Source organism: Rhinopithecus roxellana, chromosome 5 (genome assembly GCF_007565055.1).
Source record: "Rhinopithecus roxellana isolate Shanxi Qingling chromosome 5, ASM756505v1, whole genome shotgun sequence".
Classification (NCBI taxonomy): Eukaryota; Metazoa; Chordata; class Mammalia; order Primates; family Cercopithecidae; genus Rhinopithecus; species Rhinopithecus roxellana.
Window position 1 is genome coordinate 136,578,894 of NC_044553.1, and position 25,244 is coordinate 136,604,137.

Consider the following 25,244-nt stretch of genomic DNA (forward strand, 5'->3'; position numbering starts at 1 on the left):
CCGGCCTGAAGCACTTTTAAAATGACTGTTTTAGGGCTGGAGGCAGTGACTCATGCCTGTAATCGCAGCACTTTGGGACGCCGAGGTGGGCAGATCACCTGAGGTTAGGAGTTTGAGACAAGCCTGGCTAACCTGGTGAAACCCTGTCTCTTCTAAAAATACAGAATTAGCCGGGTATGGTGATGCATCCCTGTAATCCTAGCTACTCGGGAGGCTGAGGCAAGAGAATTGCTTGAACCTGGGAGGCAGAGGTTGCAGTGAGCCGAGATTGCACCATTGTACTCCAGCCTGGGTGACAAGAGCAAAACTGTCTCAAAAAAAAAAAAAAAAAAAAAAAAGTAGATAATTCCAACATTTCCATCATTTTACTGTTGGCATCTATTGATTGTCTCTTTTTATTCATTTTGAGATCATCTCAGTTCTTGCTATGACATTTTTCCATTGAAACCTGGACATTTTGGTTATTATTTTGAGACTCTGGATCTTATTTAAACTTTCTGTTTTACTTGGCTTTGTCTGACACTTCTCTGTCAGGGAAAGGTGGTTGGAGGAGCCACCTCCTTACTACTTGATTCAGGTAAAAGTTTAGGTTCTCTACTTGGCCAATATTGATACATGAGAGTGGGGCTTGTTACTGTTGGGCAGAGTTTGGAGGTCTGGCTTCCTATGAGGCCTCCATTGATACCTCCCTATCTAAGAGTGAAAGAAGTGCCTTGTTACTACTCCCCATGTGGCTTCCATTGATACTGTGATGATAATGGTGGAATTGCTTCATTATGTTGGGTGTTGGTGGAAGTCCTGGCTCTCTAGTAGGTCTCCATGGACATAATGCCAGAGGGGTTGGGGAGTGGTGATTTGTTCCTGCCGAATAGAAATAAAAATCCAGGCTCCTCATATGGTCTCAATTGACACCATGGAGGTGGACGGTTTTGTTGTTGCATGGCAGAGATGAAAGTCCTGGCTCCTGGCTTGGCCTTATCTGATACCACTCAGGCTGGCAAGTTGAGAGCCTATTATAGCTTGATAAGTGTGAGGGTCTAGGTTCCTCAGTTGTTCTTCACTGGACTGGGTAGATGTGGGACCACACTCTTTCTGTGATGTTTGGCTGGAGTATGGAAATTGCTTTGTGAAAGTTTTTTGTCTTCCTGGTTCTTTGGCTAGAGATAGCAGGCTTTCTGTGGGGCTTTTATTCACATTACCAAATCATTCAATATTTAGTCTGAGAGATGCGATACAAAACAAAAACACAGAAAACTTATTGCTGTGTCATTCTTTAGGTCTCAAGGTCCTGAATTAGTCTACATTCTCTCTATCATTTCTTATGGTTGTTTTATATATAATATAAAAACAACCATTTACATAATAAAAATACACATAATAAAATATTTAAAAATATGTTTGTTTTATATATAATGTCTAGAGTTTTTAGTTGTACTTAATAGAAGGAATAGAAACAAGCATCTATACTCTATTCTCCCTGAAAAAGAAGTCTGTGCACTTGTTTTGAAAACACCAAAACATTTGATAAGTGTATAAGAAATGATGGTCAATTACAGTATAGGCTCGTTTTAGAAATGCAAAGAGTCCCAGGGAGCTGTCCAGGGTACTGGACTCTCCTTAAAGCTCTCAGACTCAGTGCATGAAAATTTTCCATTTCTCTGTCTTCTAATTTCTTCTTCTGTTTTCACCTGTTTTAATACCAGCCTCTAACTATTCTGCTCTACCCTTCCATACTCAATGTCTAAGTGCTGCCCGGTGAATTTGTGGTTAGTTGGCCCTTAATAACTAGCAATGCAATGGCTATTTTTGACAGTAATTTTTATTTGCTATCCATTCTAGCTATTCCCTAGTCTGGCTGAATCCTTGGGAAATTCACAACATTGTCATAGTCTTCAGTTGCTGTGTCACTGCTACCTCTAGCCATTAAGTCGCTCTGTTTTGCAGAATGGTAGAAAAAGTCCTCTGGAAAAATGCAAGGCAGCAGAGAGGCCCCTCCCTCAAGATGTTAATAGTTTCAGAGGAAAACTAGAACTAGCTATATAACTAGGGGAAATTTTCTCACATCATTTATCTATACTACATTTATTATTCTTTGTTTTTACAATCTATGGAACAGAAAATAAATAATTGACCATTTTGAGTTTTGTTTTCTTTGAGTATTTACAGAGAAATAACTGTAAAACATTTTACTTCATTCTATTAGAAATATTGAAGGGGGATGAGGCAGCCATGGCAGAAAAAGGCATTTTTCCCCTTTAAGAGAAATTTCTCTCTGACATAGAAAAAATACAGCAGTTTCCTATTATGAAGTGACCTTGGAGCCAAGAAGTAGTAGTTATTCCCTCCATCCATTCCATTGCTAATACAACAGGTAAGAGTCAGAAAGATTAGTTTCAAAATTTCTATAACCTCTGAGTAAAGTTTCAGCTGTCTTCTTTTATCTGATAGTGTTTTTACTGGTGGTACTTTTAAGACTTAAACCCACTTTAGGCAACTATTTTCTCTTCTTGAGCATTATGGGCATCTTTTATAGAAACTTTACCTAGCTGTCAGTCTATTAACCCCCAAGTATTTACTTTGATTCATCAGATTGCAGATATTTCTAAAAGGTATACCCCACAAATATACATGGGCCTGAGAATCCTCAAGGGGGTTGGAATCCAGTGAGCTAGTGAAGGATCTTCAAGGTGTTTATTGAGCACTTACTTATTCCCTGAACTTTGCATGATGCTATATAGGTATTATTAAGTTAAACCTGACAATTCTGTAAGTTATGGACTTAGTATATAAATGATGGTCTCTGTCTTCAAAGTGGAGATACTCTCTCCCTGTGTTTATGAAAATCATTAAATGACTGCTGGGCTGCGTGTATGCAGTGAGTCGTTCTCTGATTACCAGTGATAGATTATCATGATTAATCTTCACCATTTCCCATTCTCCTCTGCACCCTCCCCCAATTTTTATGATAAAGGCCTTCTTCATCTGTTTGTGCTGCTATCATAACATACCTGAGACTGGGTAATTTATAAACAAGGGAAATTTATTTCTCACAGTTCTGGAGGCTGAAAAGTCCAATATCAAAGTACTGGCAGGTTCAGCATCTGGTGAGGACCCTGTTCCCTGCTTCCAAGATGGTGCCTTGTTGCTAATCCTCCAGAGGTGACAAATCCTGTGTCCTCACATGGTGAAAGGTGGAAAAGCAAAAAGGTTTAAGTTAGTTCCCTCCAGCCATTTTATAAGGCACTAGTGGGGTCCCAAAAAGCTACCTTTTTTTTGGGAGGAATGGAGTCTTACTCTGTTGACCAGGCTGGAGTGCAATAGCGTGATCTTGGCTCACTGTAACCTCTGTCTCCTGGGTTCAAGTGATTCTCTTGCCTCAGCCTCCTGAGTAGCTGGAATTACAGGCACCCACCACCATGCCTGTCTAATTTTTGTATTTGTAGTAGAGACGGGGTTTTACCACATTGGCCAGGCTGGTCTTGAACTCCTGACCTCAGGTGATCTGCCCTCCTGAGCCTCCCAAAGTGCTGGGATTATAGGTGTGAGCCACCACGTCTGGCCCAAAGGCCACTTTTTAATACCACCACAGTGAGGATTAAATTTTAACATAAATTTTGGAAGGGACGTAAACATTCAAGCCATAAATCAAAGGCAGATATTATGCTCCTTTGCTTGCACAAATAGCCAGTCTCTGGCAATGGACCATTTTCTAACTTGTATAAAGCTAGCTGGCCCGTGTGAGGATTCAATCCATAACTCATACTTAACTTCCTGATCTAACCAGCTAAACTACTCGTTATAGTTAAAAAGGCAATACACAATAGAGGAACACATTCGCTCATTTTTCAGTTTTAATAATTTTTAATGCCTTGACTAGATCAAACTAGTAAGATACAAAGCCTGCATTTGATTCCAGGTTTGCTGAATTCCAATGTTGTACAGCTTTAAAAAGGGAATTATTGCATACTTTAAAATGGTGTTTCCGTCTCACTGCATGTGGTGAGTGATGAATAACTGAATGGATGATGAACTGTTCTGAATGGTGCTGTTTATTATACATTGTACATTGTGTGCTGTGCACCACTGACCTGCATAGGATCTGTGTGTGTTCTTCTGAATATTGAAAAAATGAGGCAAATGGTACTTTTTATCTGCCCTGAGGATGTTATGTATATTAATAAACTAGCATCTATGAAAAAAAGGTCCACATGCAACGACCTTTTCATTTGATAGCAAGAAAAGTCTGAATTAGTGAAAAGTCAGAATAAGTGATTACTTGGAATTTTAAAAAATCACCTTCAAGAATATTCAGTAGTGAAAACAAAGATTTATTAAACGGATTGATGGATATTTTATTGAATATATAGTAATTCTTAGGAGATTTATATTTATATGAATTACAAGTGAGTAGGTGCTGCCCAAGTGCTTAAAAACAGTTTGTTCTTTTAAGAATCTTCACCATTCCTTCTAAGACTTTGCAGCATTTGGTGATGTCCTTAACAAACCATTGTATATAGCAGAGGATTAAACTGGAATCACACATAAATGGTCATATATTCCAAATATGAAGATGTAAACAGTTTAGGGTCTACTCTGAGCACCTACTTAGTGTAGTAGAGCTGAGCAGTTGGAGTCATTTGTTCTAAAATCACATAGGTCTAATCCTGAAATTCCCTCTTAACCATGTGACTTTGGACAGGTTACCTAGTGTCTCTAACATCACCTGTGCTCATTTCTAAAATGGAGAGAATACTGATTAGACATATCTTATATGATTTGGGGGCTACTGAATAAGATACTGCATGAAAAGTACTATAAATCATATTTACAACATATTAAAGATCAGCTGCTTCTATTATTAATATTGACACTATTAATAAGAAGTAATTTTACAAATGATACTCTCTCCCTGTGAGAGGTTATGGATAACAACTCAGTCTATATTTGTTAGCATCATAAGAAGACAACTCCAGATATAGTATTCTGCTCCCAGATTTCTGCTTCTTGTTTAAGGTGGGAGCAAAGAAATGACAGGTTCAATCCAAAATATCTTTGAGTTGTTCAGCTAACCCTGGGATTGGGTGAAGGATTTAGGACGGCTATGTTTTGTGCCTGAAATAAGGTGATTTCAAGACTCCTGTATTTACTACAGAGTATTCCAAACCTTTGCAGCTACCTTGAAACTCTCAATCATAATCAGCCAATAGGAAGAAGGGGCCCCAGGTAACTGTTGTAGAAACACTGCTGGCTTTTGCCCTGACTTCTTTTCTGCTCACTGCAGTAGCAACTTAGCTTCAAAATGTCCTCTTTAGTCACGCATTCTGATCAAAGTAATTATTTAAAGATTGTGGCTAGTGGTCAAGTAGATACCCCTGGTATTTCCCACAGCAGAGCTCACATTCTGGGAATCTTAGGTTCATGTGACTTCCTGAGTCAGTGATTCACACTGAGAAAAGAGATAGGTTTGGCATGACACAATCTGCAGATTCAAATAAATCCCCTGGGAGAGGATGAGGCTGCCGAGAGTCCTCTTTGCTGGCTGAAGCTCCCAGTGTATGCACAAAACACCCTGTCCCGGGCCCCAGATGTGTGCAGGTTTCTAATTGCCGGTGCTGCACTAAGATTTGAAGGGTGAGAGAGTTGCAAAATCACGAACACCGAGGGCGGTGTTAGGAAGGCAGCTTCCTGCACACTGTTGTAGGTGTTAGTGAGATTATCAATTGCTCCGGGAGAGACACAGGACTGGAGGGCTTGAGGAATGTGGTGGTCCCTCTCTTCGCTGTTTCTGCCCCCTGAGGTTGTGCTTTCTCAGGGATATGCACTCTGCACTTCCATTCCTGCAGTGAAATTAACTCGAGCTTGGCAGGTAAGTCTTTCAGCTCACCTTTAAAAAGAAAAGATATGTGAGCTGCGGTGGGGGTGGGCTGTACCCATTTTCCTTACATTGGACATATTTTATTGGTGCAAAGTGGTATTTGGAAGCTTAAATGTGGGGCAGAGGTTTGAAGTAGACAGATGAACTCTGTGGCCCTGAGAGAAGAGAAAGGATAAACAAAAGGAAGGGAAGGGGACTCAAGCATTTTTCTCCTAATAAATCTCTCATTTTTCTTGGAAATTTTGCCTCCAGGCCGATGCCTGGCCCCAAAACAGGGTCTTTGGCATGAGTTATAGCTGTGATGTTCCCTATTTTCCATTTTTTTTAAGTTGTCGCTGCATGGGAGCAGGCAGACAGAAACAGGGTTGCATGTTGTCAATACAGGCTGCAGAAGTCAATAAGCAGCCAGACAGAGAGTGAAATTGGAGGAGGCAGCTATAGATTTCTTAGGTTATTTCTTGTGAGTTTTTCAGAACTTGTGTGATTCAGGCTTGTCAGATACTATTTTGAGCTGGGCTGAGACAAACACATTCCCCTAGTGCACCAGATGTTGCCTGCAGCCTCCCAGTTTCTAGAGGCACCTGGGTCGGCTTTCTTGGGGGCAAGGGAATGTACAAGCAAGGGTCAGGAATGAGGGAATTGGAAACTATAATGGGAAAAACGACTGTTTTACTCCTCTAGAATCTAATAGAAATCATAATGTCACCCTGGAGATAATTATGCTGTTAGTGATCGGCTTGAGATCAGGGACTGTGCCTCATTCAATTCACTGCTTGGATCAGAGTGAATACTCAATAAATGTATGATGATTAAATGTTGGTATCAAAATACATACTTTTGGGGTAAGCTCAGATAGATATGCTGGGTTCTGCTTAGAATGATACGATGGAGTAATGAGGGAGACTAATGTTGATTGGTGGATAATTATGAAGAAATGAGTTCTGTTAAATAGTAGATTAATATCTGCAAGTGGAATTATTAGATAAGGACACACAAACACAAGGTCTGTCTGCCTGCCTATCGTCTGTCTACTTTCATCTCTCTCTTGTGTTTCACCTGATTCCAGAAGAATTTCAGGAAGCTTATAGAACAAGTTTAATGAAAATTAGCATCATTAGGGATAAAAATGACAAAATATATAGGCTTCATCCAGCAGTCAATCTTCTGTGGTTCTACGGTGACATGGACTACAGATAATTGAAATGTAAGGGTTACTGTAACTTAATTTAAGCATTTATTTTAACCTCTTCCACCAATCTCATGCTTGATGCTGCAAACCTAGAGTGAAGTAGATGAATGTTCTGGCCCTGCCCTTGGTTCTAGTGAGGTAAAACTAGCAAAGGGCAGGTAACAGTCATGCAGGGCACTGAGTCATACATGGAGGGTTGGTTGAACATTTTGCCCTTTGGAGGTGATAAAGCAGATAATTGGATGGCTCTTCTCCGTTCTGTGGACTGAGCTGCTCTTTCATAGCTTCACAGTGCTTTGCTTACTTTTTCTTCCCCTATTTGAAACTGAATCAGGAAGATCATATTTCCCTTTCAATCCTGCTTAATAAAACATTCTATTATTTTCTCAACTGCAAAAGTATCCTATTATCACTGATCATTTCCTCCTCATCTCAGAGTGTTTGTCACTGGCCACAGTTTATATACAATACACAGGCTGCCTGGAACTTGTACTGGCTTTATAGTGGATACTGGGGAAGAGGTGGGGGGTTCCGGGTATCTGATGAATTCCTGCAACTGCAGGGCTGGGAGCCTGGCGGGGAGCCAAAGGGATTGTGGACAGATGCTGTGATTGTGGTTGACCTGGCTCAGCTAATATTCCCAGACTTGGAGCTGGGGGGGACACATTCACTTCATTCAACTCATACAAAAATACGGACTTAGTATCGACTATGTGTTAAGGCATGGAATTCTTGGCATACTCAGGGTGTCAAACCCGGGAGTCCATTTTCCCCAAGTAGCTGACTATGCTACCCACATAGCAGGTGCTGTTACATTGTCTTGTTTATTTCTCTTGGATGGGGAAAGAATTTTATCCTGTTCACAAATGAGGAAACCGAAACTCACATATTATGCACCATGCCTAAGATTGCAGGTAGTGAGTGGATGAATAATGATGGAAACTGTTTACTTCAACCATACTGCACGTCTGTAAGAAAAGACATTCAGAAAAGACTCTTACAAGGCAGTACATGCTAAGGGCTAGAAAGTTTGGTGAGAGATGACTCCCATGGAGAAGTAGAAATTAAGATGGGCTTCGAAGCATGAGCAGATGACAAAAAACCCAACCCAAACTGGCTTAAACAGTAAGGGGGTGGTTATTGGCTCATGTAATTGAGAAGATCAATGTGACCAAGGTTTGGATATTTCTGTCTAGTGTCTCCTGCTGAGTTGGCTTTATCCTCAACTCAGCTACCTATTGTCCTCTGGACCCTATCCCCCAGAAGCTGAAGGATGACTGCAGGAGTTTCAGACTCCTACATAGTTCCTGGGGCCACTTTCTCTCATTAGCCTCAACTGTGGCTGGGGCTAGGCAGGAGATAGTTTATTCTGCACCCTCTACTAAATAGTATAGGTAAGACTAATAAAGAATACATTTTGCAAAAGGAAAATCTTGGTAGGAGAAGGGCAATGAATGGTTGGTAGCCCACTAACGTCCCATAGCAGAGGATTTAGAGAGGCAAGGGGGAACAGAACTCCTCACAGCACAAGCCCTAGTAGCAGTGGAGGGTGGGTAAGCCTGGGTTAGGAGTTATGATGTCAGTCTTCTGATGTTCCTGGGAGTAGATGTTTTGGCCAGCTATGTGTTATTACCAGTGCCCTCTGACCCCAAAACCACCTTGCTGCATCCTGATAGCTTCCTCCTAGACCTCAGAGGTTGGGGTTGGGGGTATGGGAGTCTTAGTCTACTAAGGTAGAAATCAGTGAACCAGTAGGGTCAGATCATGTCAGTGGAAGTGATCCCAAGATTCCCTGTCTAGTCTGAGGCTGCATATACCCTGAACTCTAATAGCCTATTGATGTCAGTTCTTGGCTACCTGCTCCAGTGAAACTTGGGTCCTAAAAGTCAGCAGGTGCTCAGTGATAAAGCAGGGTACAAGGAGACAGAGACAGGGTCTTAGGGACTGGGATCCTGTTGAATGGCCCTAAGATGATGTGACATTTATTGTTTCACTAACTCCTACCAACTCATGCCTAGGTTTGCTTAAAGGGCTTTTGTTTCTGGAGGCATATCCTGAGGTCATGAGTGGGAAGCTTAGGGCTTGGCCCATCAAAACAGAGAACTCATTCTTTTTCTTTTCCAGAAAAGCAGAGAAGCATCATGGGTAATGAAAAAAAGACTGCACTAGGAGGAATCAGGAGACGTGAGTTTGACCTGAGGTCCACATGTACTGATTCCTGTTTGACTTTGTATAATCTTCTTTAATTTCTGCTACTAAGTCCCCTATCAAGGTGTTTCTGTTGTTGTTGCTTTTTCTCTTCTTTCCTCAGGTAGAATTATTTTATAGTCAAGCTTTGTTATTCTTGCAAAGAAACCTGGGGTTATGCTTTGGAAGGCCATTTCTTCCTGGGTTTGAACTAAATTGAATTTAGCAGGTGCAAAGGGCTGCAGAAGAAACTTGGTAGTTGATAGAATTGTAGCCAGGATTCAGAGGGCCATCAGGAGTCCTAGGCATTGACTCTTTGAGCCCTGTGCTGAAATCACCCCTCAAGGTTTCCTCTATCCAGGCTCTGCTCTTCTGTGTGTAACACCATGCCATGCCCAGCCACACTTGGGAATAATCTCAGATTCTGGATCTTTACCTCTCTTTTTAATTTTGCTGCTCAGCCTCTCTGTGCTGCCTTCACACATCCCATTAGTCAACAAAGTCCTATTGATTTTATATCCAAATTCCTCTTAAACCCACACTATCTTGTTCATCCCCAGTGTTTCAGTGCTGCCCTTCCCCCATTGGACCCTTATAATTGCTGCCTTACTGTGCATGGGATATGAGAGGTCCTCCACAAATAGCATTTGAACAAATGCAGAATGAGATAATTACACAGGTGAAATGGCATGAAACAGGCCTGGAGTTCTCAGTCTTCTACTTATATGGGATAAACATGGATTGGTATTTCTAGAAATAATTATAGGAAAGAACTAGGTCCTTTTGTAGCCAACTCACCACGTGTCTGAAGTTACCTTATTTCCATCTCATGAAGATCTTTAACAAGTTTATGTGAAACAAACTATTTGTTTCTACTGAGAAGACTATGCCCAAGTCTTCCCACATTCTGACGATGTGCCACACCCTCCCCTGCTTCTCTAAGGTCTCATTTTACCATCCTCATTTTGCCAGCCTCTGGGAAACTTGATCTAAGCCTATGCAATGCTAAAAGTGCCTGCTTAACAGCTTGGAAGGGAGGAGAGGCAATTTATTTGCTCAATTGAATTACCTGTTTACACTTCTGATCTCCCAAGCATATGTCAGAACAAGAAGATAATAGAAGAAATTGTTAACATTGCATGGAACTAGGGAGTCCACATATAAGAGAAATTTATCACATGAAAATGTTTGCTTTCTTTGGAGGTGAATCTCTTTCACCATCAGAATTGCCTCCCTCCTGTCATTTGCCTTGCAACAAATTTTCCTGTACAGTATCTTTACTCAGGGTGCTTTCCCCCTGAAAACAGAAACACCTAGTTGACATCTCACCACTCTGCTGCTTTGGTCACATCCTAGTGATGGAATGACAAGCCCACTCCATAGGTGCCTCTGAAGAGCTTATTTCAGAGAGCTGCAAGACAACTATTTGCTCAGAAAATTCTCATGAGGGTGATGGTTTTCAAAGCCGGAAGGAGAGGAAATTCCTGGTACACTTCCCCTCTGCATGCTGGAGAAATGAAGAAACACTTGAAGGCAAAGTCATAAGTCAGATTGAGGATGGCTTCTGGTGGAGTGGTTTGGAGATTTCATCTCAAGTTGAGAGCTGTTCTGGAACAGCTTCTACCTGACTTGTTTATTTCTCAGCTATTAATAGAACTAACAGAGTGAGGATGGTCCAAGAATCTCTCCCATAATGTCCTACTTCAGGGCTTGAAATTCTATTAGAAATTCAATTTTAATATCATGGGATAAAACATAAATGCATGAATCTTTTTGCAGAACCCCTGCCAAGGGACACCCTTCAATAAATACTTATGAAGCTGGACACTGGGCTAGTTGCTACAAATACAAAGAAAAGCAAGTCATATCATCTCCTACCAAAGAGCTCACAACCTGGATGATGATGCCAATTCTAAGAATAGCAAGAACAGGTGTGGATGGTGGCTGCTATATGCTAGGTACCATTCTATGTGCTTTACATGCTGAAGTCATTGCATTATCACAAGCCTGTAAGACTCTTATCCATATTTTGTAGGTGAGGAAACTGGGACACTGGCTTGTTAAGTGTCTTGCCTGAATCACAGGATTAACATGTACAAGGCACTATGAGAGCAGAGAGAAAAGAGGCGTGGTCAGGGAGTAAGAGAGACACATGTATAGACCACTGATGTGGACTCATCATCTCCATAACTGGCCCTTTGCCCTTCCTTTGCATTCAAAATTATTCTCACTCTCTCATTCAATTTAGCTATTCCTATGAAGGGGTGAAAATCCCTAACCTCTTGATATGAATTTAGCATTCAAAGGCACCTGAGATGAGAAAGGCAGAAAGTATTCAATATAATTTGGGTCTGCTTCTTGATTTTTCTCAGGTTTGGTCAAGAGGCTGAGAAGCAAATATAATGCAATGACACACAGATAAGCAGTGTATTGAAAAGGTAGATCTCAATTTCTACTATTTCCACCAGACATTATGACCCTTTTTCAGTTATGGTAGTCTTTCAGGATTATTTTGATTATAAGTGACAGGAAAACCCAACCCAAACTGCCTTAAGTCAAAGAAAATTTTAGAGGGTCCCATAAGGAGAAAGTCTAGGGGTTGCTCTGGGTCTAGGAATAGCTTGATGCAAGGTCTCGTGTAATATTGCTGGGTTTTCTGTTCTCATCTTTCAACTTAGTTCTACTCTCCTCTTGCCTCATGATCACAAGATTGATGCAGCAGCTCCAACCCTTATTTTGCTTAGCTTCTGTCTAGGGGGAGATATAAAAGTTACTTTTCTGAATTATCAGAAAGATTCCTGGGCTTTTCTATCATTGGCCCTATTAGGTTGCCTGCCTATTTCTCGATCAGTAACTGTGCCCAGGGAAATAAATTACACTGGTTAGCTTAGGCCAATGGGTATAAGAATAAAATGAAAGTGGACAACCAGTAAGTCTCTGAGGAAATTCAGTTTATGCTGGAGACAGGTAGTGACATCTTCAATGGAAGCTTCTCAAGTGATCTCTATTATAGCTCTGTTAGGTGTCTGTACAGAGCCATCCCTCCAGGGCTGACAGCATCTATAATACCTATGTTTCCTTATTCTCCTCCTTACCTATCAATATGTCTGCTCTATGCTCAGGAGTATTCCAAAGTGGCTCAGTGGCATGAAGAATAGGAAATGATGTCTAAATGGACTATAGGACATATGGTTTTTCAATGACCTTATAGGTTTTTCAATGACCTTCAAGTTTCTTAACTCCTGAGCCAGGGTTCTTCTTCAGACCAGAGGGACCCCGAACATCTTTGATCCTACAGATGGTGTTGGTTGGGTATCAGCATATGGAGAGATAGGTGGGTGGGAGCAGCTGATGTCAGAAGGCCTGAGTTGGAACATTGGAGTAGAATCAAAGGAAAAATCTTGAGCCTTCAGCTGATGAAGAAAAAACCTCCTTAGCTGAAAAATGCAGAACTCTTGGCAGACTCCTTCTAAGGATGATGAAGAAGAGACACAACTTCCTGAAATAATTAAAACTCCACAGCAGGGATATTATTATATATGGGGGTTACTAGAAGGGGAGTCAGGATTAGGGTTAGGATTAGGGGAGTTATTAGATGGGAAGTCAGGGCCTCCTGCCATGGGAACTTCTTGTCAGTGATTTCTTCCCTTGGCCCTGAGATAGGCAACTTGGTGGAGAAGGCTTATACTTTTTAGCTGGGTGACCTTGGATAATTCACTTAATCTCGTTGAGTCTAGATTTCATAATCTGTAAATGAGGATAATAGAAAGACCAAGTTCCTGAAGAAATTATGAAAATTAAATGAAAATGTTATGTATCAACTCATGCAAGCTTGGCCAATAGCCAACAATTTGGTCAACATTAGTTTCAGTTATTTTCTCCCTGTCTGTAAACTCCAGAGTTTACAAACTCAGCAATTTGGAGGTTTATCTCCCCACGCAGCACATGACTTCACAACACTAAGCATGTCAATAGTGAATTAACTTGTCATTAACGTATGGGTTTTGTTATGTTTGTTTTTGAATTAGTATTTTGAGCAGTTATACCAGATCACAGAATAGTGGAGGGGTTCTGATTAAGCTGAGCCTTTCCCTGCTGCACCACAGACCCTGGGTGAGGGCCATTTGTATTGGGATCCCTGCCTTGACTCTGACTAACCAGATCACTTTGGTCTCTGACTTCAGTGTCCTGATTAGTCAAATGGGGATAATAATACCTTCCCACAAGGTTATTGTGAGAATTTGAGGCAATTCACAGAAAGCCTGGCTCTTTTATGAACTCTGCATTCATTCATTGTTAGTGCCCACTCTGTGGGATTTTGCAATTTAAAACATCACTTCCATGCATGGCTGTCTCTGGAAGCCTATGGGCGCAGAGTACCTCATCTGGTGATGGGGAAGCCCCCTAAATTGCTCATATGTATACATGTAAAATCAAAATCCACCAGTGCAATTCCCCCTGCCCCTCCCCCTATCCAAGCATGGGACCAGGGTGGCTGCCAGCTTGCTTTTTCCAAGGGATGACCCTGTTTTCATGCTTCTGTGATTTACTTACAGAAGGGATTATCACATTGGATGAGAGGTTGAATTTCACAGACCTCAAATGTCCTTTTCCAACTCTGAGATTTTATGTGTCTGTGTTTTCATTTCCAAATAGAAAATAACCCTTATCATTGCTAATGGTATTCCCTTAAGCAAGTTATTTAACCTTTCTATTTCTCAATTTCTTATTTTTAGAATGGAACTGATTATATTCCCTACATCCTAGGATGGTTGTGAGATTTAAACAAAGAATGCATGTAACCTGTTCAGCACAATGTAGTAAGACATTAGTGGTGCTCACTGATAGACATTTCTTATTTGGGACATAACAGAGTGACATTTCCTGACTCACTTGTCACTGGAAGGGGCTATGTGACAAGTCTAGCCAATGAACTGTGAGCCCAATAAGGTCTGTGATTTCTGGATCAGGGCACTGAAGTGTGGATGGCATAGCAGCCATAACATTCAACAAGGTGGCTGGTCAGTCAGCCTGGGTCCCGAGCATCCCAGCCAACATAATGGCAGGTACTGTTAGAGGGAAATAACTTGTGGTGTACTAAGGTGCTTGAAATTTGGAGGTTTTTTTACTGTTCCATAACTTCACCTACATTGATTGATACACACATTGTTTTACTCAAGATAACAATAACTAATATTACTTGGGCATTTACTATGTGCCAGGTGAGTATTGGTTCACATTTTGTAATACTCTAAAACATATGTATTATTATTAATCTCATATTTAGATGGGAAAACTAAGGTTAGAAATGTTAGAAATGTTAAGTAACTTACCCAAGGTCACCCAGCCAGTAAGGGGAAGAGTGGGGATTTAAACCCATGTCACGTGACTTCAGAGCTTGCGCTCTTAACCACGGCTCAGCCGACTCCATAGACCAAACCTGTGGTTTCCTGGTATGATCAACCAATATTAATTCTGCTTTCCCTTTCTCTTGAACTGCATCCCTCTAGTTGCATTTGGAAGTGATTTTCTTTGTTGGCCGTTACTCTTCAGAGTGGTGGTGAGGTTGGGAAACCAGCAGAGTGGCCTGCGGTGGGGATTGAATGCTGATGTTGTCATAGGAAGTCTCTCATTTTCTTTGCTTTGCTTGATGACTTTTTGGTTTTTAACCTGTTATTTAAGCCAAAATCTTTGATATGGGAACAGGAAGCCTCTTAAGAGAAGGAAGAAGTGTTTTCTTCTTACCTTTGCTTGAAGGCATCAAGAGGATTGTCATGGGTCAAAGCCAGAGCCTGAGATGGGGATTCTTCTTTAAGTGATTTGTTGAGGGAGTGCTCTTGGGGGAAAGCTATAAGGAAGTGAGGGAGGCAGAGCAGGGCGAGGGAAGCTAAGCAAAGATGTGGTATAGCTGAGGTCTAGCTCAGCCTGATCCACGGAGGAGCTGAGCATGACTTGTGACACAGAGTTTGCTCTGCGTTGAGGCAACAGGGCTAAGCATTTTTTTTTTTTTTTTGGACAGAGTTTTACCCTTGTCGCCCAGGCTGGAGTGCAATGACATGATCTTGGCTCGCCGCAACCTCCGCCTACTGGGTTCAAGCAATTCTTCTCCCTCAGCCTCCTGAGTAGCTGGGATTACAGGCATGTACCACCACGCCCAGCTAATTTTGTATTTTTAGTAGAGACAGAGTTTCTCCATGTTGGTCAGGCTGGTCTTGAACTCCCGACCTCAGGTGATCCACCTGCCTTGGCCTCCTAAAGTGCTGGGATTACAGGCATGAGCCACCACACCTGGCCTGGGCTAAGCTTTTATACCCCTGCATCAGGTGGCCATTGGCCTTGGGTGTAACCTCCCAGATGTCTCCAGGTGAAGTGGCTCCCATTAGCTAAAGACAATTCTGCAGAGAAGGATGATGTGCAGTGCAATTAGCAGCCAACACCTGCAGCAGTTGGAGGATGAGTGCACTTGAAGGTAAAGGAGATCTGGAAGGGGCACCAAAAACATCCACTATAGTGTTTGAGGTCAGTGGCCCATCTGATACGGCTTAGCTCTGTGTCCTCACACAAATCTCACCTTGAATTGTAATAATCCCCACATGTCCATGGGAGGGACCTGGTGGGAGGTAACTGAATCATGGGGGCAGGCTTTTTCCCATGCTGTTTTTGTGACAGTGAATAAGTCTCGCGAGATCTGATAGTTTTATAAAAGAGAGTTCCCCTGCACACACCCTCTTGCCTGTCACCGTGTAAGATGTGCCTTTGCTCATCCTTTGCCCTCTGCCATGATTGTGAGGCCTCCCCAGCCATGTGGAACTGTGAGTCCATTAAACCTTTTTCCTTTGTAAATTACCCAGTCTTGGGTATGTCTTTATTAACAGCGTGAGAACAGGCTAATACACCATCCTTTTTGGATTTGTGATTTTTTTTTTTTCTGGGGGTGATATTGTCAAGTTGAGAGGAGGTAGTGAAGTGTGTAAGGTGTAAGTGTAGTGGTGACATGTGGCCTTGTCAAGGCCTTAGCATATGCCTTTTATTGACACTCAAGTGTTGTGTGTGTGACTGTGTAAGGGCAGGGTGGGTGTTGTGCACACTGTCCTGATCTTTAGAACTAGAACTGACACATTGTATCTAGTCACCAGGGGAGTTGTCCCTTTCTATCTTTTTAAATGGGCAAGTTGACTGCCAAAAATGTTTAGGCGATTCTGGTGGTGTTTTCCTTTCTCATGAAATAGGCAGCTTCAACCTCATAGACCAAGCATCAGCCACTCTGCCTAACAGTATTAATACTAACACCATGCCCTTTATTAAGTGCCTATTAAGTGCCAGGGGATTTATTTGTATTACGAGATCTATTCCTCTCCATGACCCTGCAAGATAGGAATCATAGGATCTGTTTGATGGCCCAGAATAATAAATATTAGAAAGAGTCAGCATTTTGTCCAAGGGCACACCATTTAAACAGTTTGCGTCAAAGTAGCAAAGAAAATAAATCACAGCATTAAAGAACAGGAGGTTAAGAGAAAATGATGAAAAACCACACGATCATGGAGGGGTAGAGAATACTATATTTATAATGGAGAAGTCTGACTCTTTGGATTAATATAAAAATCTTGCCATGTAGCATGTGGGAGAGGAGAGCAAGGGAGGCTCACATGCTGGAGACAGGATTTGGTTCCAAGCTATCTGACTCTAAGGCTGACACATCTTTCTGTGCCATGGTGTTTTAATAAGCATGTAATTTAGAAATGTCCACCCACTTACTTCTGAACCATAGATTTCATTATAGGAGAGTGAACACCCAGGCTTTGGATACAGATAGACTTGAGAAATGGTTCTAAGACTTGGGCAGGTTATTAATCCTCTCTATGCCTCAGTTTCCTATTTGTTAAATGGGAATGCTATTTAGCTTGCATGACTGTCATGTGGATGAGATGTCAGTATATGTACAAAATGTCTATCATGTAAAAAGCACTCAGTCTATGCCAGTTATTGTAATATATTCATGAGGAAGTTTTAGTTTTGTCAAGGAGAAAAGATGCTGTGTCAGTTCTTTACTCTTCCGTAACAAACTGTCACAACATTTGGTAGCTTAAACAATAACAATTTATTATTTCCCATGAGTTGATGGGTTGACTGGGTAAGCCGTCCAGTTAGTTATATTTCATGTAATGTTAGCCTGGTCATTTATGTGGTTGCATTCAGCTGTGAACTTAGCTGAGCCTGCGATGTACAGGAACGCTCCTTCACAAGGCCTCTCATTGCTCAGTTGTCTAACCCAGCTTCTTACATGGTGACTAGATTTCAAGATCTCCAAAGTGGAAGCATCCCTGCTGCTATGGACTGAATGTTTGTGTCCCCTTGAAATTGATATGTTGAAGCCCTTATCCCCAGGGTGATGGTGTTTGGAGGTAGGGCATCTGGGGGTCATTAGGGTTTGATGAAGTCATGAGATTGGAGCACTTACGATGAAATTAATGTCTTGAGAAATGAGGAAGAGATGAGATCTCTGCATGCATGCACCAAAGAAGGCCATGGGAGGACAGATCCAGAAACATGGCTTTCACCAAGAACCCAACCAGGCCGGCACCCTGATCTCAGACTTCCAACCTGTAGAAACATGAGAAATAAATGTTCGTGGTCTAATCTACTCCCTCTGTTGTACTCTGTTATAGCAGCCTGAACTAAGACACTTGTCTTCTTAAGGCTTAGCCTGGAATTGGTGCACTGTCAATTCTATAAGTAAAGCAAGTCACATGGACAATGCAGATTCAAGGGGAGGGAAATTAAACTCAGAGTATTATTGGCAGAATGGCATGCATGTACTTGAAAGGGGAGGAGTGATTGGCAGCCATATTTGAAGACTACCTCTCTTGGATACACTCATCCTAGATCATTCATAAACAAGGTGATCTTATGAGAAGTTTAGTTCTCACTACTCTGCATTTGGACTGCAGACATTTACCATGATGACTGTAGAGTGGGTTAGTGTTTTTAGACATGACTTCAGAGGACCTGGGGCTTCAGTGGAATAAAGGATAGGAAATCGCTATGGAAGGAAAAGAAAAGCATCTGTTGTATGCTTTGTTTTTTTCACTCACGTGAACCAGGACAAACTCAGTGTGCCTTGGGTAGGGAGGGTGGGGACACTGATTTTAACTGTCAAATTGATCTACAGTTGTCAGATGGGATAATTTAACCCTCAAATGAAGGTGATTTATCCTATGTATTGTAATCAAATAGTCATCTAAGTCACTCCCCATGAGCTCTGGTAAATCACTTTTAGTACATATCGAAAGTGACAGTGTTGTATTTTATTGCAGAATTGCGTCTTATAGTAATAACTAATGCATGCCATTGGCTTTTGCTCTAGCACTGAATTACACTCACTTGGAGGCACATGGATCCTGGTGGGCGCTGTTGCTTCCTACCTGAACTGAGAGTCAGGTAGGAAAGCTGTACTGCTGCAGCCTTTGTAGATTAGCTCAATTCAGAGACACCTGTGGTCTTGTGAAACGCAAAACTTTGCTCCAGTGGCATTTGGGTCAATGTGAACTAGGATGGGCCTAGTAATTCTATTAGGTGAATGACAAGTGCTTTATAATGAAATGCAAGGACTTTATTTAAACAGAGATATAAGGACTGGACAGGAGTCAGGCTTAAATTATATCTTATCTGGGCTCCTGCTGTAACCTTGTAACTGGTCTTACCACTTGTGGTCTCAAGACTTATTTTGTCCTGCAGCCCCCAGAGCAGTCTTCCTGAGATGCAAAGACAACTATGCTGGTCCCCGGCTTAAAGCCATCATGGCTTCCCAATGCCTGTGGAGTGTTGTCCATACTCTTAGCTTAGCTTAAAAGGCTCTCCATAGTCTGGCTTCTGCCCACCTTTCCAGCTTCATCTTGCACCACTACCCATCTTGAACTTTCTGCTCTCCTACATACCGTGATTCGCTTCTCCACGCTGTTGTTCATGTCCTTCTCTCTGCCTGAGATGCGCTCTCCCAGTTTCCTGACCTTGACCTCCTTTGCCTGGCCAACTCCTCCTGGGGCTGGAAGATGCACCACAAACATGCCCCTCACGGGAGCATTCGCAGACACTCTCAGGCTGTGATCATAATTTCCTGAGTATCTCCCCTCATCATTTCACTCTCACATAGCATTATTATGACTTATTTAGGCCTGTAGCTCTACTACTAGACAGACTGTGAGTTCCTTGAAGGCAGGAACCCATCTTAATAATATGGGTATCCCAATAAACCAGCACAATAACTGGTTGTCCCAGAGGAGATGCTCAATAAATGTTTGTGGAATTCGTGAATTTATGAAAATACCTCTTTGGGTTGTTACAGAAACACATGAGCAGTGGAGACTTAGAATTCTCATCTTGAATCTGAGTTTCCTTTGATCTGAGGAGCTTCCTGTTTTGAGGTTACACATTTATTTTATTTATTTATTTATTTATTTTTGAGACAGAGTCTCACTCTTGTCGCCCAGGCTGGAGTGCAATGGCACGATCTGGGCTCACTGCAACCTGCACCTCCTGGGTTCAAGAGATTCTCCTCTCTTAGTCTCCGGAGTAGCTGGGATTACAGGTGCATGCCACCATGCCCGGCTAATTTTTGTATTTTTAGTAGAGACAGGGTTTCACCACATTGGCCAGACTGGTCTCAAACTCCTGACCTCAGGTGATCCACCCATCTCAGCCACCCAAAGTGCTGGGATTACAGGCATGAGCCCCCACACCTGGCCTGAGGTTGCATATTTAGATTGGAATTAGTGTGCATGTTCTCCATGAAGGTGAAATTTGTATGGCTCTGGGACCTAAAAACCTAGGCAAGGACACAGATATATTAGCCTGGGGGAGATTGGGGGCTGTTTTACTATTTAGCATTAAGTGAGAAATTAAGCAAGTCTTACACACATGAATTTGAGTTCTGCTCCATTTCTGGGGCTTTTGTGTGTTAGAAATAAGTACAGGTGATTATTTCATTTATGTTGGTGGATTGGCGGCTGCCAAGCTTCTCTGAAGGGCCCACATTTTCCTTAGGTAATCCATTTCTCATTTTGCCCTTAGAAATAAGGAATCTGGGAATAAATTCCAGAGGTGGTAGGAGAAGGGAGGATGCATTCCCACATTGGTGGCTAAGGTTCATAAGCCCCTAGAAAAGAAGGGAAAGATCTCTGAGCTTAGGACATGGGACTCCCCTTTCTTACTATAATTTGTAGACAGATTGGGGCAAGTAATTCCATGCAGGTTTGGAAACATGTCAGAGTGTGCCTTACAAGGAAACAAAGCAAATACAGGAGGAAAAAGGTAGGCCGTTGTTTGGTCTTTAGAAACAAGCATTTTCTTACATCCTTTTTTTCCCGGTATATGTCGTATGAAAGTCATTCTGGTAGCAATAGTAATAGTACTATTAATAATAATGATGTACATATATTGGATGTTTTCAACATGCCAGGCACCATGCCAAGCTTTTTACCTGGCTTATTTCATTTCAATTTATAACTTTATGAAGCAGATACATTTTCATTTCTATGTTACAGATGAGGCACAGAGAGGCATAGAAACTTGCCCAAGCTTGGAGGAGCTGGGATTTGAACTTAATCTAACACAGCAGTGTATGTTCTCAAGTTGGCACTATATTACCTTCCAAACAACATTTACACTAACAAGTGCAGCCAATGTTTATTGAGTGCTAACTCTGTGCTGGGCACGTTGCCAACCTCTACATGAAGAGCCTCAGTTACCCCTCAGCACCATCTTTGGGGTAGGTTATTATTATCCTTATTTCAAAGATAGAACAACTGAGACTTAGAGATTCAGTAACATGTCCAAGGTCACATAGCTAGTTCATGGACCTGAGTTCGTTCTTAGGCTGCTTGTCTCCTAAGCCTCTAGTCCAACTTTTTTATTTTTTAAATTTATTTTTTATTTCTCTCTCTCTATATATTTTGTGATAGGGTCTCACTCTGTCACCCAGGCTGGAGTACAGTGGCTTGATCTTGGCTCACTACAATCTCTGCCTCCCAGGCTCAAGCAATTCTCCTGCCTCAGCCTCCTGAGTAGCTGGGATTACAGGTGCTTACCTCTACCACCTGGCTAATTTTTGTATTTTTAGTAGAGATGGGGTTTCACCATGTTGGCCAGGCTAGTCTTGAACCCCTGACCTCAAATCATACACCCGCCTCAGCCTCTCCGAGTTCTGGGATTACAGGCATGAGCCACCATGCCTGGCCATAGTCCAACTTTTAAATTTTGGTTTAGGAAGTGTTTTTTATCCAGATCTCCCTCTCATAGTCAGTTTTCACCTCTTCGCTGGGGATAGGGCTCAAGGAGAACTTTCATCATCTTCAAATGAAAAGACCATGTGGCAGTTAAGAGTGTGGGGGATTCCAAGACCCTTCTGGTGATTGTGGACTTGAAAAACAATAGTGGTAATGAATAATTAAAGAGTTAAACAAAGGGAATAGTTCTAGAGACTGGGTGAAGGGGAGCCTGTTTATTCCACTGTGTTTGAAGCCAGAACACTGTGTCTTGGCACTGACATGCCTTGGAGACTTCGTATTGATGATCATGGCTAACTGACTCTTTTTCAGCTCAGTATCATTCGTAGTCAGGACTTTACATGTGTGTGTATGTAATGAATATATATCTGTGCATACACACACACACACACACGTACGTACGTAAAGTTCTGACTACCAATGGTAATAATACATAGTTTTTTGGGGGAAGAAGGGATGCCTCTTGTATGCACAGCACTCATTTGGGCAGGGAAGATGGAAAAAAAGGTAAAATTGGGTTATTTGTCCTAAGTTGACTTGACAGTCTAAGCAGGGAGATAAGGTAGATGAGTATGTGAACAATATTTTGGTAGATTAGCTTGGTTAGTGGATTTTCAAACTTTTTGAAATTATAAAACCTACAAATATATATTTTTAAAATCACAAAACAAAACCTTAATGATTCAGTAAAATTCTTATAATCTTTATACTGGAAAGGTAGTAGAGCAAAGTTTATATCAGTTTGCAACTAGAGATTTATGCCCTTACATATGAGTGACAGATGTGTGAAATATGATTATTAATAATAAAGTGAAGAGGATGTTATAGAGAGGGATGCAATAAAATTTATCTTTTTCATCATGTTGCTTATCTGGGTCACCATGAAACTAATGTGAACAGTTTCCAGCTCCAGGCAAAACATTTACACTGCTCACCTTTCAGTGTTGCACTTGGGAACAAATGTGCAGCTTCAGGGTGAGAATGGAAGAATATATAGGCAAAAGAAGAGCTAGGAAATAGATTAATAATGAATATTCTCACCTGAAAACTATGAATTTCAAGATCACACTTAAGGTCCACCTCAATTTAAAAAATGTCCTGAGGATCTGAACAATGATAATTGGAAAATTAAAAGAGCATTGATAGCTTAAATGCCAATGAACTCAAGGCTAAGATCTCAGTTTTCATGCAAACTGGTGACTCTGACTTTGTTCCACTGCTATAGGCTTGGCTTAGGATCTGACAAGTGGGTTTTTGAAAATGGATTCAGGTGGAGGCTCATGGAGAGCATCTGTTACCTCCATGGGGCAAAGGCTCGCTGTAGGCAACTTATGAGAGGTGGAAAGCATGATGTGTGTTGTGTAGACAGCACAGCATGGGGACCCAGCACTGCCCCCATCAACATTTCTCTTAGAAAATGTGATTACAAGGCGGGTGGATCACAAGGTCAAGAGATCGAGACCATCGTGGCCAACATGGTGAGACTCCTTCTCTACTAAAAATACAAAAATTATCTGGGTGTGGTGGCGTTACCTGTAGTCCCAGCTACTCGGGAGGCTGAGGCAGGAGAATCACTTGAATCCAGGAGACAGAGGTTGCAGTGAGCCGAGATTGAGCCATTGCGCTCTAGCCTGGTGACAGACCGAGACTCCCTCTCAAAAAAAAAAAAAAAAGAAAAAAAAGAAAAAGAAAGAAAAGAAGAAAGAAAACATGATTACATTGTAGGAGCTGGAGGATTGTTACTAAATCATTCAAAATAGCGACCAGTTAAAAATATTCTACTGGTCTAACAAGGGGGATATAAATAGTTAAATTATGATGCCTAGTAGATAGAATATTAGGAATATTTTTCAGCCATTAAAAACTACGTTTTAGAAGAGTATTTAATAATGGGGATATTATAGATAAATAGAGATGGATGTAGGTATAAAAATGGAGAATATCTCTTTAAAGTACTATGTTGATTTTTTTTAAGTCACTATATCCATCTCTCTTTCCCTAGCAAATATTCTCTAGAGAAACAGATGAACATTTTTCATTAGCCATCTCTGGGTATAAGGTAAATTTAGTTTTCTTTCTTTCTTTCATTTTATTTTTTTAAATAGTGATGAAGTCTCGCTATGTTGCTCAGGCTGGCCTCAAACTTGTGAGCTGGAGCAATCTGCCCATCTCGGCCTACCAAAGTGCTGGGATTATAGGCACGAGCCACCATGCCTGGCCTGATTTTAATTTTCTTATTTGCATCTTTCTGACTTTTTTTCTTGTAATCACATATTGTCTTTGCAACCATAGAAAAAGCAGCAAGCACCAGCTATTTCTACAGTGGCAAGTTAATCCCATGCAGTACTGTAATGGGGGCAAGCAGAGGGCTTGGTCCTAGATGCTCCATTTATTATTTGGCTCATGCAGGATAAGCCTGAGCTTCTGAGATTCTTGGGTAAACAAGTGGCCCTGCCTTCCTCACGGGTCTCTGGAGGATTGGAGGAGTGGTGCGTGCTGTGCAAAGGTAAAGGTCTCTAGCCAAGGCCACTGCTGGACTTGTACTTCTGCCTTTCTCCTGGGGGTCGCTTTTACATTCTTCAGAGCTTGGCTCAAATGGTACTTCCCCAGGTAACCTTCCCTGGCCCCCCACATACCATCAGGTTTCCTCTTTGAATGCCCTTGTATCACTTCAGAACTCTTACCATTGTTACTATTTTGCATTTATTCCTGAGGTTATTGGATGAATGTGTGGCTTCTCCTCTGAACGGTCTGTATCTTCACTTTTGAGCATCCCTCCATTACTGGCATAGAGTAGTCTCTTGCAAACGTTTGGTAAACACATGAATGAACTCTTTAATGCAAAGGTTTAGAATCAGCTGGTGGGGAGGCAGATCTAGTATTTTGAGGTGGTATTTGGAGGGCCCATGGTGTTAACCAAAAAAAAGCTCTTAGCAGAGTCACTGTATAACTTTTTTTTTTTCTGGGAAAGAGTATATGTTTCAACATGGCAGAGAGCTAAGGCTTTGCATTGTAATATGGGTCAATCAATCAAGAAATCAGTCAACCCGTATTTATCCAGTACAGTCCATGTGTCCAGCACAATGCTAGAGGCACTAAGACTTTTGGGAAGTGGCTTTGCCTCTTTCTTTCAGTTCACAAAATGAAGTGATTAAGACTTGCAGAAATCAGAAGTGGAGGAATGCAAACCAATCAGTGATTGCAATGACTGGAAAAGGGCTGTGAAAGGCCAGTGCCTTTGAGCCCAAGCATTATGATGATGGAGTCTCACATCCTGAAACCCAGGGCTAATCCTCCCTGAAAGAGACGTGGATAGGAAAATTCCCCCGATAATTATTGCAAAAGTGTCATCTTAAAAAAAAACATCACAAGATGCGTACCCAAACTCAAAAGCATGAAACACAAAAGCAAACTGTTTCTAATCAGACTAATTGTAGAGTTAGTGGCTCTAAATTGTGTTGGTTTTGCCAGTTTCTGCCTTTTGGAGGTGGGGACAGGGGAGATTTGGTTTAGCTTCATTAGCATTTCCTCCTGGAAATGTGACAATATAACCACCCTGAACTGTTGCTCAGTAAAAATGCAAAAGGAGAATTCTTCCTCAGTCACATTTATATGGAAACCAAGGACAGGAAGAGAAAGAAGACATAGGCTGTTAGGGGAAGGAATATGTGGGCTACAGATACATTCAGACGCCAAAACCTATTGCTTG

The 25,244-nt window shown here is 41.6% G+C and overlaps 1 protein-coding gene across 5 annotated transcripts in view; it reads left to right on the forward strand.

Moving 5' to 3' along the window:
* Positions 1-25,244, forward strand: part of NRXN3 (neurexin 3) — a 1,636,170-nt gene that overhangs the window by 156,647 nt on the left and 1,454,279 nt on the right. Inside the window, exon 1 of one of the 5 annotated variants that reach the window (XM_010382733.2) lies at positions 5,738-5,866. The exons of the other annotated variants lie outside the window; for them this stretch is intronic. The gene's annotated coding sequence lies outside the window, so the exon portion shown is untranslated. Of the gene's footprint in view, positions 1-5,737; positions 5,867-25,244 lie in introns of those variants that run through there. 5 annotated transcript variants of the gene reach the window in all.